We start from the raw sequence: 14,406 nt of genomic DNA, 5'->3' as shown, positions 1-14,406 counted from the left end.
AAAGCATATATACATATAAGTGGGTGGGAAAAGAATTGACAGAAAAGGAAGATGAAGGACTGGAAATGTATAAATGGGAGTTTTACAAGCTCAACTCCGCAATCATTGCAGAGAAAAAGAAAACCTGCAGGTGTAGCTCCCTTAAATTCCCTGACTTTGCAGCAAGGCAAAGCTAGCTTGCACTGGGAAATGAATGATTGAGCAGGTGCAGGAAGTGAATGGCATTAACTGTGTAAATAGCAGCCGCTTTTCAATAATCAGGCTCCCAGAAGGGATCCTCTGCCTATGCCATTTCCATATTACCCACAACCCTTCCAATCCATCCACCTTTGACAAATCAGAAATAAAGAACAGTGCTTCCTTTAGGGTTTATGTTGGTTATTAATACTGCAGGACAGGTGCAGTAGGGCAAGGGGGAAGTTGAGTTCCCAAGACTGAAGTAGTGATGGGGCATTCCATGCCGACTCTCCTCCAGGCTCTCTCTCTCCATCTGTGTGATTTCTGGTGGTCTTTGTGTAACTACATTCATCTTCAAGCTGTTTAAAAAGAGGAGTTAGCTGGTGACTGGGAGGGACAGACAGATGTGGGATGTGTGTGTGCTTGCTGCCTCAAGGTACGTTACACTGCTCAAGAGCCAGGTATGAGGATGGAGATGTTAATGAGAATTCTGCCACATATTTAGCCATTCAAGTGGCGTGAAAGAGGGCTATATATCTCCCTAATTTGCTACTTAAGTTTCCATCTCAGCTTTCCACAGACCAAAGCTTATTACAGTTCCTTCATTGTCCGGCCACACAGCAGCACAGTCTATGATTTCTCTCCTTTCTCCCCCTGCCCAAATTATACCACAAGAATAATCTTGCACCATGGTAGTATGAGTCACATGCTCTACCTTGACTTGTATGGTAAGGTACCCAGAGCCTGTGTGGAAAACTAAAATAAAAACCTAATTCACCTACCAAAGTGTGGATTTCACAACCCAGATGCTGGGATGTCCTAAAAACTTAGCCTCGGTAATTTTGTGTTGCAGCATAAATAAAAGCATAGCTTATTCACAGCGAAGCTGAAAAGGGGGTGTACAAACCCAAGTACTGCCTGTGGTGAAACCACAGGTATCAGCTGGTCACTGAACAGTCTGTATTCCAGGAAAAAAATAGCATTTTGCTGACATTTACCCCCAGTCTAGCTCCAGAGCTGGCAGTTTCAGGTGGAAAATGGCAACAAACCCTCAGAGTTCTGTTCCAAGCTTTTGCTGATACAGCTCCTTCAGTTATGCTGGTTTCTGATTTTGAAGGTTAATTTTGCAATTATAACTGCTGTACACATTTTGCTAAACAAAAGCCACTGTTTTGAAGTGGCCACCAGAGAGAAGATTGAACAACTCTAATGGGTTCAATTCATCCTCTGCTTCAGGGCATAACAACATTTCTTAGAAGTAATTGTTCCTCTTTCCTGAACTGCAAAGGCAAGTGTGAGAGTCCATGTACAGTTGCCTTTCCTTTATCATGTCCTTGGATTTGTCTTGCACTGGAGATCTCCCATGTATTTCTTGCTGAGAAGAGCTCTTTCATGTTGTTTTCATGGAGCAGCCCTCATGTTATGACCCTGTTAGTCTCATCACTGCTCCTAGAGAGACCCAAGTCCTTGTCCTTTCTTCACCTGGTTACTCTTTCTCATTTCTGGGGGAGCTCATGTGCATACCCACACATCTGCTCATTACCTTCTCAGGTTGGGCAATGTTTGCAACAAGTGTGAAACCTTTACTTAGGTTTGTGGTGAAGAAATTGGGAGAAATCTGTACTACTGCTGTATCTTACTGATGTGCTGGTTTGTAGTAATCTGGAGGAAGTTTGTCAAGTCAGGTTCGCCCATCAGGATTGCCTGGACAAACCATAAGGAAATCTTAAAGGAACAAAGCAACATCGAGGCAGTCACAGGCAAAACACTGATTGAGACTGCATAGATGTGTGCCTGTCAGTCCTCAAAGGATCAGCTGAAGGAAACGTAGATGAGATGCTCCCCTAACACAAATCAGTCAACTCAGTTCCAAAATAACAGTCATAATAGTGTATAAGTGTCACACTCAGAGGGCTGCCACAGTGCTCCATCAAACAGCAGAGACAGCTTTCAAGGACCAGAAATGTCACTTTGTACTGACAGCATTTATTTATTCCTCTATTAAAATTTTTTTGAACCTAACACTGCCTATTCTCAAGCCTTAAGCAGCATTCTTCCTTGGAGCTCATTTCTTGTTTTAGTGACGCTGTCTTCAGCCTTTCTTCACTTCTCTTTGTGTTTTCCCATTATGCAGTGGCTGCTCGGGTGGGGAGGATGTGTGCTCTCATATGGGTAAGCTGCAAACCTACAAACCACAGGACATTTCAAGCTGTGGACAGCTCTTATGGCAAATTCCTCCTTGCTCTACATGCTACTGCACTCACAGAGGTGGTTTTTGCACAATGTCCCTCTGAGGTGCTGCTGGCTGGCAGAGTGTGGGAAACTTTGGGTTATTTCAGTGAGGCTCCATGGTTTCCCTGGAATTACTAGGAAGGGAGAGAGCAGCAGCACAAACTTGTGTCACTGTGTTCCTGTGCAGTGAACCCATTAACACAGCAGCATCATGCTTTTTTCTCCAGCACATATGGGGGGTTTGGTACCATACACTGAAGCAGTTAATGGATCAGAACTTCTCTGTCTGGGAATTGCCTTGCTGTAGGAACATCTGCTTATGTGTGGTCTGGCTTATTTTCATTTTATTCCCCCTGCAGTGAGGAAGTTTTTTAGAAACAGTCCACCTGTTCTGTTTATTGCAGCTGAGTGTGAGGCATAAGACTTTAACTTCAAACATCCTTTAAAATAACAAGATGCTTAATTTTCACCTGGAGCCTTTAAACGCCCTTCTACTGCAGTACTACAGCTACTCCCCTCAGCTACAACACAACAGAGACGCAGCAGTTTATCTGCCCTTTCCCAGCCAACTGAGGAGCTGTCACAGCCCTGACCCTGAGCTGGATGACTGCTTTCTTCACATCTCTGGCTGGCAGGAAAGGCAGGAACGGGGAGCTGGAGACCCCTTTCGGCTCAGTGTCATGAGTTGTGTGCTTATTAATCACACCTGAATCTTTGTGAAATATCTGTTTCATGAGAAACAGATTCAAATTGGATGGTTCATTGGTTTGATTAAGAAAAGTGATTAGTATGGCAGGGAAACCATGTTCGTCAAAGATTTTTAACCCAGCTGTTGTGTGGAAAAAAACTGAATGGGATTCTACTGCAGATTCCAGCAGTCAATGCAGTTTGCTTTACAAGCTGCTGCAAAGCTGAAGGCACAGGAACTGGAGCATTTGGTTATTGACAGGGAAAATATTTCAGCCTGTCACATCTCTGCTTGGCTTTGACTAGAAGAGAGAGGTGCAGGACTGTGTACGTTCATGTGTTGTGACAAGATGAGACGTGCATGACTGAGTCTCTCCTTTTGGGGCAGAGATGCCATGCCAAATTTTCCAAGAAGCAGTGGTCTGCTGACTGTCAAGATGGAGGTATTGTGGAGGGGGATTTTGTAGGTACTTTCATTCCTGTACTAACTATCCCAACTGCATAGTTCAGATGGGATCAAGACAAGAGGGATCAAGGCGAGAAGCAAATGCTGAAACCCTGTGCTAAAGGCTGTAATATTTTGTGTCCTCTGAACATTCATCCTTTGTATGGAGTCCTTGATGTAGGAAAGAGGGCTTAGCCCATTATAGAGCTGAGTTATCTGAAGCAAGTTGAGGTAGTGGTTGCAAACTGTGAGGGTGGTAAGACACTGGAATAGGTTGCACAGAGAAGCTGTGGATTCTTCATCACTGGAAGTGTTCAGGGCCAGTATGGATGGGGCTTTGAGCAACCTGATCTAGTGGAAGGTGTCCCAAACCATGGCAAGGGGATTTGAACTAGATCTAAACACCTTTTAAGCTCCTTTCCAACCCGAACAAATATTTGATTAATTTAAACTCATCCAACCCATAGAGAAATTCCTGCAGCTCCCACCCATCACCACCCAAGCGCCTGCCTGAATTTCTTCTCTGCTGGCACCTCAGTCCCAGCTCCTTCTGGGAGTTCAGCAAGCCCAGGCACTCCCCTGCTCTTTCAAGTGCTCTCCCTGCACTCCAGCTCTCCTGCCCTTATCTCTCTTAGCTGTGCTCTGTTCCTATCACTACATAAAGCAGTCCATATTGCCATGACCCGAAGCTTCTGGTCATACACAGGCAATATTTTATTATGTAATGCCTGAAAACCCTTGCAACAATACAAAACTTGACTGCTTTGAGGGACAGCTGACAGGAGAGGCAATAGCCTGAAAGAATAACCACAGCTGTAGCTCCTAGGTGAGTGAGTTCACACTCACCTCATCTCATGCTGTGTTACTTGGGACTGCAGTTCAGCTTGGCACCTTTCTGTAAGCTATTAAGGATGTCAAGCTGCACAGTCCAGTGTCAGGGGCTCAACCAGGCATACTTTAGAGTACAGAGAAATCATGCAGCACAAAACTGCTTATCATTTACCTGCCTCACAGCTGAAAGGCAGTGGATAACAGCTCAGACCATTGTGCATAGAAAGTGATTCAGGAAAGCCAATTGCATGGCTGTGGGGCTGATGAAAAATAAAAAGGTTTTGTATTGAATGGGCCAGACATGCACTTTCAGGTCCCTGTTTCCCCATGCCATGGCACACAGAGCTGTCAGAGCTGCATCAGTAAAAGGGCAAGTACAATCACTGCTAGAGTGCCATAGGTCTTCAAAGGGGAAATATCCTATTTAATTCACACTTTTCAGATTGTGTTGGGACACTGGCTGGCAGACAGGTCCACCCTTTTTACTTTTGGAGTGGTGTGTACGTGGGCTGGCATTGCCCTCTGCTGGCTGCTGCCCCGAGTGGGTGATGATGGGCATACAGGGAGACTGCCAGCTTTCTTGTCCTGCTCTTCAGTCTCTCCTTCCCTCTTTATGATACATAGCCTAACAGCTGTTGTGCTTTCCTGCTTCTTTGATGGCAGCTGGGCAGGATGCAACTTCACCCCTTTGTATATGACACCTTTTCCTCACTTACTTTTGTCCTGTGGGGGTAGTTGTGGTCTTGTCTTCCTCTTCTCTCTCACAATACAAAAGTTATTGCTCCTCTGTGTAAGGAATATCCATGGTACTGTGATAGAAACAGTGTGGAAATGCTAGCAAGTGTTTTTAATAAGTCATCTAGCAAATTTTAAGCATTGCAGTGTAAAATGTTGGATGAACAGGGTAGGAGCCCTTTGGAGGGAAAGAATCGGGAAGCTGAAAGATTTTCCTGTTTTACTTACAGTGTACTGATTAATGACTTTTCCTACTCTTGCCTAAATTCCTGGGACACTATTCCCTGATGGGCACAGGCCCATTGCCTTTAGAGGCATCACATTAAACAAAAACAAAGCTCACATCCTGAACAACCCTAAGAAGAGTCTTCAGTGCTTCTGTCCATATTACATTTCAGGCATTGCATTTTGCTGTTTCTGCACTGCTTTCAGCTTAGGTTCCCTTCTATGGTTGCCTGTGTGACAGGGATGCCTGGAGATGGGAGATTCCTCTCATGCTGAGCAAGAATGAGCAATGTTATTTTGCCCTTGCAAAGATGCTTGGCAACCACAACAAAAATATAGATGGTAAAATTGTGTAGAACTTGAGAAGCTGCTGCCCTGAAACTTAGAGTCTGAAGGATCATCAGTAGAGTGATGTTAATCTAGTCTGAAAACAGCTGCTCCTTGGGGAGCAGAAAATAGTGCTGTTGGGAAAATCATGGGTCTGATGAGGTTTTTTTTTTTTGTTTGTTTTATCAGAAACTTTATTTGCCTGTTTTACATATGGGGTTGGTTTTTGTTTTCAGCAGAGAACACATTTTCATCTGGAGTCACACTTCAGTGCATGCTTGTGATATGCATGGCTGTGTGCACTCTGAGAGCGAGAGGCAGAAGGAGGGAAAACAAGTTATGTTTAATTATAGCCACTGTTCTACCACTAGAGACTCCTGGAAAGTATCAGTCACCTTCCTGAGTACCTCATAGCAGCCACAACTGGTTTAACAACTCAAACAAGGTGAAAGTCTGTATCAGGTAGCAAAATCTCTGAGGAATCATTGGAAGCACTTGGAAGAGGGTCAGTAATATGTCAGACTGACATTATTGTTGGAGATAAGGTTAACCAAGAGACATCCTTAGCAAAAGACTTAACGACTGAACATCTGTTCCTCTGGGAGTATGGGTCTGCTTCCTCTCAAATAACTGGTAGCTTGGGAAGCCCAGCCTGGAGCACGGCAGGGGTGAAATGAATTTCCAAGCTTTTGTGCTTGTGCAGGACAGTTCACAGGGCACAATGCTTCCTTCACTTCCCACTTGCTCAGCCAGAGGACAGAAGTTCTGATGCTGAGGCCTTTGGGAGTTGTCCCCACCATGGGGCAGCAATCCCATACCTCACCTTTGGAAAGTTCTGTGCCACGATAAGGAGGATGTTTCTGGAATGAGGTAACCAGGGGAGTTTGTGCTGTTGCTTCTTGTGGTGGAGCAAAGGGAGAAGACTAAGTTTTGTTGGCCAAGTCCAACAAAGTCCTTTGAGAACTACCAGCCAGGAGCTGCTTTTTTTTTTTTGTGGGAATAAGGAAGTACTTAGAAATGGGGTTCAGGATGTGCTGACCAGGGAAGACTTTGCAGAGCCTTGTCTCAGTTTCTTCTCTCGGAAAAAGAAAAGAGGGTCAGGTTCAGTCATTCTGCCTGTCTGTCTGTCTTACGTACATGGTGGCACAGGGACAGCACACCTCTCCAGATGAGGGTGTCCCAAGCTATTTATATCATTTACATCTTGGTTGCTTGGATTATCTGCAGATACCATAAAGCCACAGGTACTTTAAGCAGTGATTGCCACATGTTTTACAGGTTATTGTGGAAATGCTCTGGGGGAAACTGAGGCAATCAGGATTTTCAACAGCCAAATGAACTAATTCCTATCTCCACAGGCAGACCAAATAAAACTGTATATAGCACAGCTGGGTTAGCTTGTACAATTGACAGAAACTTTACTCATAATTGAAAGACGAGTCCTGCAGTGGGCTTGGCTGAAGGGCACATAAGACTGGGAATGCAAATATGCTTTGTGCTGCTCTCTAGTGACTTGCATGCCTTGAGTAAGTAAGCTAAGACAGGCTGTGAATCTACATTGCCGTTGTTGTTCCTAGATAATTCTGCAGGTGGCCCAGTGTAATAAATGTTTTATCTCAGACCCAGTTTGATTTCTCTGCCTGCACAGAGGTCAGTAGTCTTCTCAAAACAGTAATGTTTAATTCTATGTGAAACTACCTGATGTTTTTAACTGAAGTTTCCACTTCATTTATCACAGTGGGCTTTCTATCTTTCTGTCCTGGGCGTGCACATCATTTCAGGATGACAAAGAAAAAGTTGTCTTAGGAAGGCATGTCCTTTTGCTCCAAATGCTATAGTGAAATGTCACCTCTGGAAACATTGTAATTCAAGTAAGTGGCCTATATGGGACTAGTTGTGAGATTTTGATTTGCTTAAATCTGTCTTTGTGCCCATAATCTCAGATCCTAGCATTGCCCTTTCAAAATGCCAAATGCAACAGCTTGGATCATTAGCACACTTTGAATCCTCTTACTTGGGTCATGCAAATGTGACACTTGTCCTTTAGACAGACACTTTCATGCTGTAGAGAGAACAGGGCAGAGAAGAGGGGATAATATTTAAAATACCATAGGACAATTCAGATTTCATGTACAGTGTTGTAACTCCTATGAAATCTAATAGACCTATCCCAAACTTAATTGACATGAAAAATTTGCTCAGGTGTGAGAGGTTTATCACTAATCCATTTCTCTCTTTGAAATTTCATTTCCCCTGCAATATTTCTTATCAAGTTTGCTCACTACATGCCCAATTTTGAGTGGTATTTCTTCTCTAGGAGCCTAATTTCCTCTGGGTAACTCCATACAGAAATCTTATTGAGGAGGAAGAGGAGGCAGAGCTCTGGGCAGCCTCCTTGTAGTTTGCACAGGCTGCCACAGAGTTGTTTAGGCTGCACAACTGCCAGGGCTGCAGGTAGATGCTTCATTGAGCTCTGTGGTAATCACAAACCCTCTTGGCCTCTGCTATCTGTTGTTTGTTCCTCTCTTAGTTTGGATTTTCTCTCAGTTTCATGGAGCAGTTTGTAATCAAAGTTATGGTAATTTGTTGACTCAGTTCTTGCCAGTAAATTGGTTTTTAACTGAAGGTACTGGGCTGTGGAAGTGGAAGGGCATTCATGGGGCTCTTGCAGAGATGACAGTAAGATAACACAGTAATGATTAAATGCATATGAGGAAAACAGAAGAGAAAGTTTTTTTGAGGAAAAACTGGAAACATGTGAGGAAAAATCAGAGAGAAAAAGAAGGAAGGACAGCCAGAAGGGATGAAAGGAGTAGAAGCAGAAATACAGAAATCAAGACACAGCAGTATGGGATGCCACAAACAAGGCAAAAGTGATCCAATAGAAGGAAAAGCAACATCAGGATGAGGTAATAAAAAACAAATTCTAACAAGGTTGAAGGCCAAAGTGCTACCATTGTATGTAACACTGAATGAATGTTATGTTGTGTTCCATAGGTGTAACATACACTCTCCAGGACGGATACTTCTAACATCATTTTTTATCACACACCCTTAAATACTTCATTCTTTGTCTATAGAAAGCTTTGGGGGTTGTGGCTATTTAGGCTTTTGGCTAGCTCTGCTCACATCCCCACGAGTGAGTCTGTCCCCTTGGTATGCACAGGATTGCTCTTATGTGTGTGTTGGTAGAGGGAGAGCATTTGCTCTGCTGCTGCCAGGTACTGTCCTGAAATGATTTGTTGTGTTTGCAAAGTGCCTTGTAATGCACTGCTCGAGCCCAGAGCGTTGTGGTGAAGGGACTTAAATCCAGATGGCAGCCAGCGATGAGGAGTGTTCCCCAGGGCTGCGTTGGGGCCAGTCCAGTTGAATAGCTTCACTGATGATCCAGACAGGGGATCAAGCGTACCCTCAGTCAGTTTGAAGAAGACATTACGTTGGGTGAGAGTGTTGACCTGCTGGAAGGTAGGAAGGTGTTGCAGAGGGATCTGGACAGATTGGATTGATGGGACAAGGCCACTTGTATGAGGTGGAGTGCCACATCCCACACTTGGGTCACAATAACTCCATGCAGTGCTATAAGCTAGGGGAAGAGTGGCTGGAAAGTTGCCCATCCGGAAAGGACCAGGGGGTGTTGGTTGCCAGCAGCAGAACATGAGCCAGGTGTTCCCAGGTGGCCAAGAAGGCCAAAGACATTGTGGCCTGTATCAGCAGTAATGTGGCCAGCAGGACCAGGGCAGTGATTGTCCCACTGTACTCAGCACTGGTGGGGCTGCACCTCCACCCTGTCCAGTGCTGAGCCCCTCCCTGCAGGGACATCGAGGTGCTGGAGGGTGTCCAGAGAAGGGCAGCAGAGATGGTAAAAGGTCTAAAGCACAGGTTCTGGAAGGAGCAACTGAGGGAGCTGGGGGGGTTTAGTCTGAAAAAAGGAGACTCAAGAGGGACCTGATCACTCTCCACAACTCCCTGAAAGGAGACTGTAGCCAGGTGGTGGCCAGCTTCTTCTCCCAGGCAAGTAGTGACAGGACAAGGGGAAGTGGCCTTAAGTTGTACTGGGGAGGTCCAAGCTTAGGAAAATTAGGAAAAGTTCTGCACTGATAGAGTGGTTAAACATTGCAACATGCTCTCCAGGGAAGTGGAAGGGTCACCGTCCCTGGAAGTGCTCAAAAAATGAGTAGATGTGGTACTTCACAATATGGTTTAGTTGGCGTGGTGATTTTCAGTCAAAGGTTGAACTTCATGATTTTGGAGGTTTTTTCTGGCCTTAACAATTCTATGATTGTACATGCAAATAGAGAAGTCAAACTAAGATTTTAGCTATACCCTTAGTTTTGAAAATCTCCAGCTTTCTAATGCTTGAATTTGCAACCTTGTCTCTGTGACTGTAAACAATACTTTGCATTTCTGTGATGTGTTATGCCCAAGAATCTGATAGTGTTCTATAAACATTTTTTTGTGATTAGTCATGACAGTGGCCTTTTGAATTAAGTAGCTATTACCATTATTTCAGCTTTTGAAATGAATACACGTGGAGATCATACTTTACTGAGCATCAAACAGAACGTTGGTAGATCAGAACAGAGAGTCTCTGAACTTCTACATCCTGACCTATGTTTTGACCTTCATCCACACTTCTTTTTCAGCTGAAAAAATCCTTTTTAAGATCACAGCATTGCTTTTGTGACTCTGCCTAAGGCCGTCTCTCATCCACAGTAAGTCTGAACAGGATGTTCATTAACCAGTAGCATCTCCAGTCAGCCTGGGGTTCACTGCAAAGGGCCAGATGAATAGTTTATGAATAGTAAAATGGTTTGGAAAAGTTTGGATAATGGAAGTGATGTCTTTTGTAAGAGCTATCTGAATTACTAATGACAGCATCATTAAATTCTTGTTAGCTGAGTTTAAATTTGATCTCCTTGAAATAGTTTCTTATGTGTCTATCAGTAAAGGTCTTCTGTGCATCATGTTGCCTTTTGATTGAGCAGTCCCTGTCTGTTGGTAAGCCAATTACTTATATTTTCATCCTGCCTGGTAAACAGATCTCCCCTTGTTCTTATCACAGTTCACGCCTCGCTTGTTTTCTGGTAGACTGCTTTATTTCTGCTGTCAAGCTATAAAGGCAAGAAATAATAAGCGTTAAAAACAAGTGCAGACGGAAACTTTATAGTCCTTTGGCTTTGTGCAGACAAAATACTTCATTAATTCAGAGCAAACAAATCTTCATTCTGCCTGCACTCACTCACCTTTTCGCTCTGTTCCTCTCACTATGGCCTCACATCTCACTTTTACTGGCTCAAATTTCCAAAGAGGTATCGATAGTTTTTCCATCTCTAAATGCCTTCACAGAGCTTTTTCAGACCACTTTCCTTGGCTGTCTCCCAGCACAGATCTTTGTCCTCTCTAGACCCAGCCAACTTGGTTGGGTGCCATCACTGGCAGTGTTTGAAACCCCTTTGAGCAGCCAGTGGCGGTAGCAACAGCAGCAGAAGGAACTGGGCTTCATGTCCTGTGCTTTTGGCTAGCATGAATTATTGGGGTGTGCGTCACCTCAGCCCCCAACCAACAGCAGTCCTGCACCATGGTTACAAACTGCTTTGCCCAAATTACTCCTCCCTCACACCTCCTCAGAAACAGACCTTTCTTGACATCCTGTCTCTTCCCTCCTCTTTGCATCCTCTATCATGTGAACTGGACTGATGGATAGACTGATGGTGTAAAGCAGCCTTCGCTAAAATAAGGGGTTCATTGAGGTTGTAAAACCTGGTGTGTGGATCATATTTCTACCTACGAGCTTTGGAGTTCTGTCTTTTCCCTGCTCAGTGATGAATGGCAGGAGGAGGCAATAGGAGGAGTGGGAAGCCCTGCTGCTTTCATTAGGGGGAGAATGCTTACTGTGCAGTAAATTTCTCATATTTCCATCTCATTCTGGAGCACGTTTGCCAAGATTTGAGAGTTATAGGCCTATAAGTCAAATACCTTGTGAAATAGGTGTTATTATTCTCCCATTTTTCACCTGAGCTTGTAAGTAGGCCTCCATATATCTTTGGGTCACTGTGCAGCACAGATTTCTTCCATGTTCAGTTCCTTATGTCAATTAAATTCCAGCAGGGAGGTGATGTATGAATGTTATTCATCAAAACAATCACATCCTGAAGCTGGTGACGGTGCTTCAACAGAAGTTGTGTCACAGATGAAGCCTGCCAGGAAGTTTCATCAGAACTTATTCTGACTGTACCCAGCCTTTCCTACAGGCAGCCCTACAACTGCTTCATCACAGCAGAGGTCAGCATCTGTCAGGTGAGACACATGGCCCACACTCTGCCACTGGACTAGATGAGCATTGTAGGTCCCTTCCAACTCTAATCTACCCTACCCCACCCTCCCCTACCCTACTCTACTCTTTTGTTGTGAGGGTGGTTGGCCACTGGAACAGATTGCCCAGACAGTTTGTAGAGTCTTCGCCCTTTGAGATGTTCAAAACCCCATCAAGCTTGGCCCTGAGAAACTTTTCTGCTCTGCTCTGGTCTGGGCTGGAAGGCTGAACAAAACTGTCTGCAGAGGCAACTTCCAGACTTAGCATCTCTGCCATTCTGTGCTTCTGTGGGTCATACAGAGCTCTTGGGCTGAGGTCTGGCTGCAGGTATCTTCCATGAAGTGTGAAGCAACCTTAAAACTGATTTTATTTTGGGAGAGAGCAGTGTTGTCCTTCAACACAGACTTCACTTGCTTTAGGTAGTTCTGGCTTTTTAATGTTAGATGAAAGCTTATGGCCCAGTGTAGGCACAGCTCCGCTGATTTTTAGTGAAGGCGCTGAGGGGTTTTTCTTGTGCTGTTATGACTGGTGTGGAAATATCCATCTTCACTGCTGCTTCACTGTGGTATGCTTCTCTGAACTTTGTACCTGACACTAGGCCACATAAAGAGGGAAAATGCTCAGTCAGATCTTCTATATGCTCACTGCCTTTTCAGCAGGTTTGTGAGCTGAATATCAAGTTAGTTCCTGCTGTACTCTCTGCTATTATCCCAAAACAGCACCACAGTTTTTTCTAGGTGCAGTAACTTTTTCAGATGCCTCTTAGCATTTTTCTACTGTACCAACTCTCTGAGAGGTCCAAGACAGGTAAAATGGTTTCATGACTCAGACACTTGGAAAATAGTGCTTGCATTACCATAGGACTATATTATCTTGTCTCATCTGATAGCCTTCAGCCAACAAGTACCACTTGATCAGCTGGTTAAATTCTCCCTTTCAAGCCTACACTACCCAAAGTGAGTTGTTAGAAGAAGAAATGAGAGACAGCCTGATGCCTGCATTTCAGAGGGGATATAGGGTGGGTTTCCTCCCAGCCTGTACACCACCTGCTTTCCCAAGCAGTGGCCTGTGAGTGTTGATGCCATTTTACTGTCACTAACCTGGCAATATGATGTTGTATGGACTCCCCAAGGCACTTTCAGACCGGAATCCCAGCTGGGAATAGACAGGTACAAGCATGTTCTAGCCAGATTCTCCCTTTGCCTTCATCTGCAAATGCCAAGGGCACTGTGGGCTGTGCACAAGAGCAGCCCTTGCCCACACACACTCTCTGGGGCTTCCCTACTGAGGGGTTAGAGAGCAGGACTGAAAATGTCTCCTGAAACAGGAGCTGTGTTTCTTGACATCCAAGAAGGGCCATAGTCATCCTTTAGACATAAGAGTCTGAGCAGCACTTTTCCTAGGGGATGGAATCCAAAAATGGCTGTCTAAAGTCAAGCTTCTCAGGGTGTGCTTAGGCATCAAAAAAGGGTATTTTTTTAAAAACAAATGTAGAATACTCAGTTTGATGTCTTCCCAAGCCAGGCACCAGAATGAAAAATAAGTGTTGAAATAACACCATGGTTTGTAAAGCTCTCTTACAGGCTGAGGTGAAAAAATAAATTGAGGTTAACAAGAGAAGTCAGCAAAGGGGGGAGGCAGGAAATTAAACCTTACTCTTCTCAGCACTTATTTAGAGAAAAAAATTAATAGCATTTTGGTTTTGAAGCAAACATATTTCACAATGGTTCCTATCCACTATCAGCCACAGATATATTGCTTTGTCAGAAAGCTGGCAAGCATCATCACAAGGAGCCCAGATGGGAAAGCAGAGATGGAAAAATAAGCAAAATGTATTCTGGCTTGGATCTTAAGTATGTATAAGGTACTGCCCAAGTATCTAATTATAGGCTGTTCAGGAAATAACAACTATTGTTAAATTTTCTTGATATTCCCATCTGCATGTCTTCTGTTGCTTTCAGCATCAATAGGTTGTTTAAGCTGCTGTTTTCTTTGGTGGGTACCTGCCTCTGGCTGAATATACTCCAGACAGAATCAGCTCAACTATTTCAACTCCTTTGCAGAAGAGTAGGGAGGCAGCAATCCTGGACCTGCACTTTGCCATCTTAAAGAAAACATCTTCAGGATTTGGGGGTTTTTTTTCAGTTTTGGGGTTTGGGTTATCTTCATTCTGAATTTAAAGATACAGTCCTGTAAAGCTGTTTATTTATTTATTTTTGACACCCACAGTTACTGAAGTAGTCCTGCTTTTGACCACAGTTGAGTACCAAAAGAGGGCTCCCAGTATAAGCACAGTCCAGACACATGATCCTTGCTAGTGTGGAGATGAAAGCCACGTTAGAGCCTGTCAACAAGCCAAAGATGGAGTTGTAAGCTCCCACTGCATAGTCTGTTCTCCGCCTGTCTTGAGTTTGGAGCCAATCACTGGGTTCAG

The sequence above is a fragment of the Pyrgilauda ruficollis genome, unplaced genomic scaffold, assembly GCF_017590135.1.
Source record: "Pyrgilauda ruficollis isolate IOZ18807 unplaced genomic scaffold, ASM1759013v1 scaffold56, whole genome shotgun sequence".
Classification (NCBI taxonomy): Eukaryota; Metazoa; Chordata; class Aves; order Passeriformes; family Passeridae; genus Pyrgilauda; species Pyrgilauda ruficollis.
Note: the sequence above shows the minus strand (reverse complement) of the source record.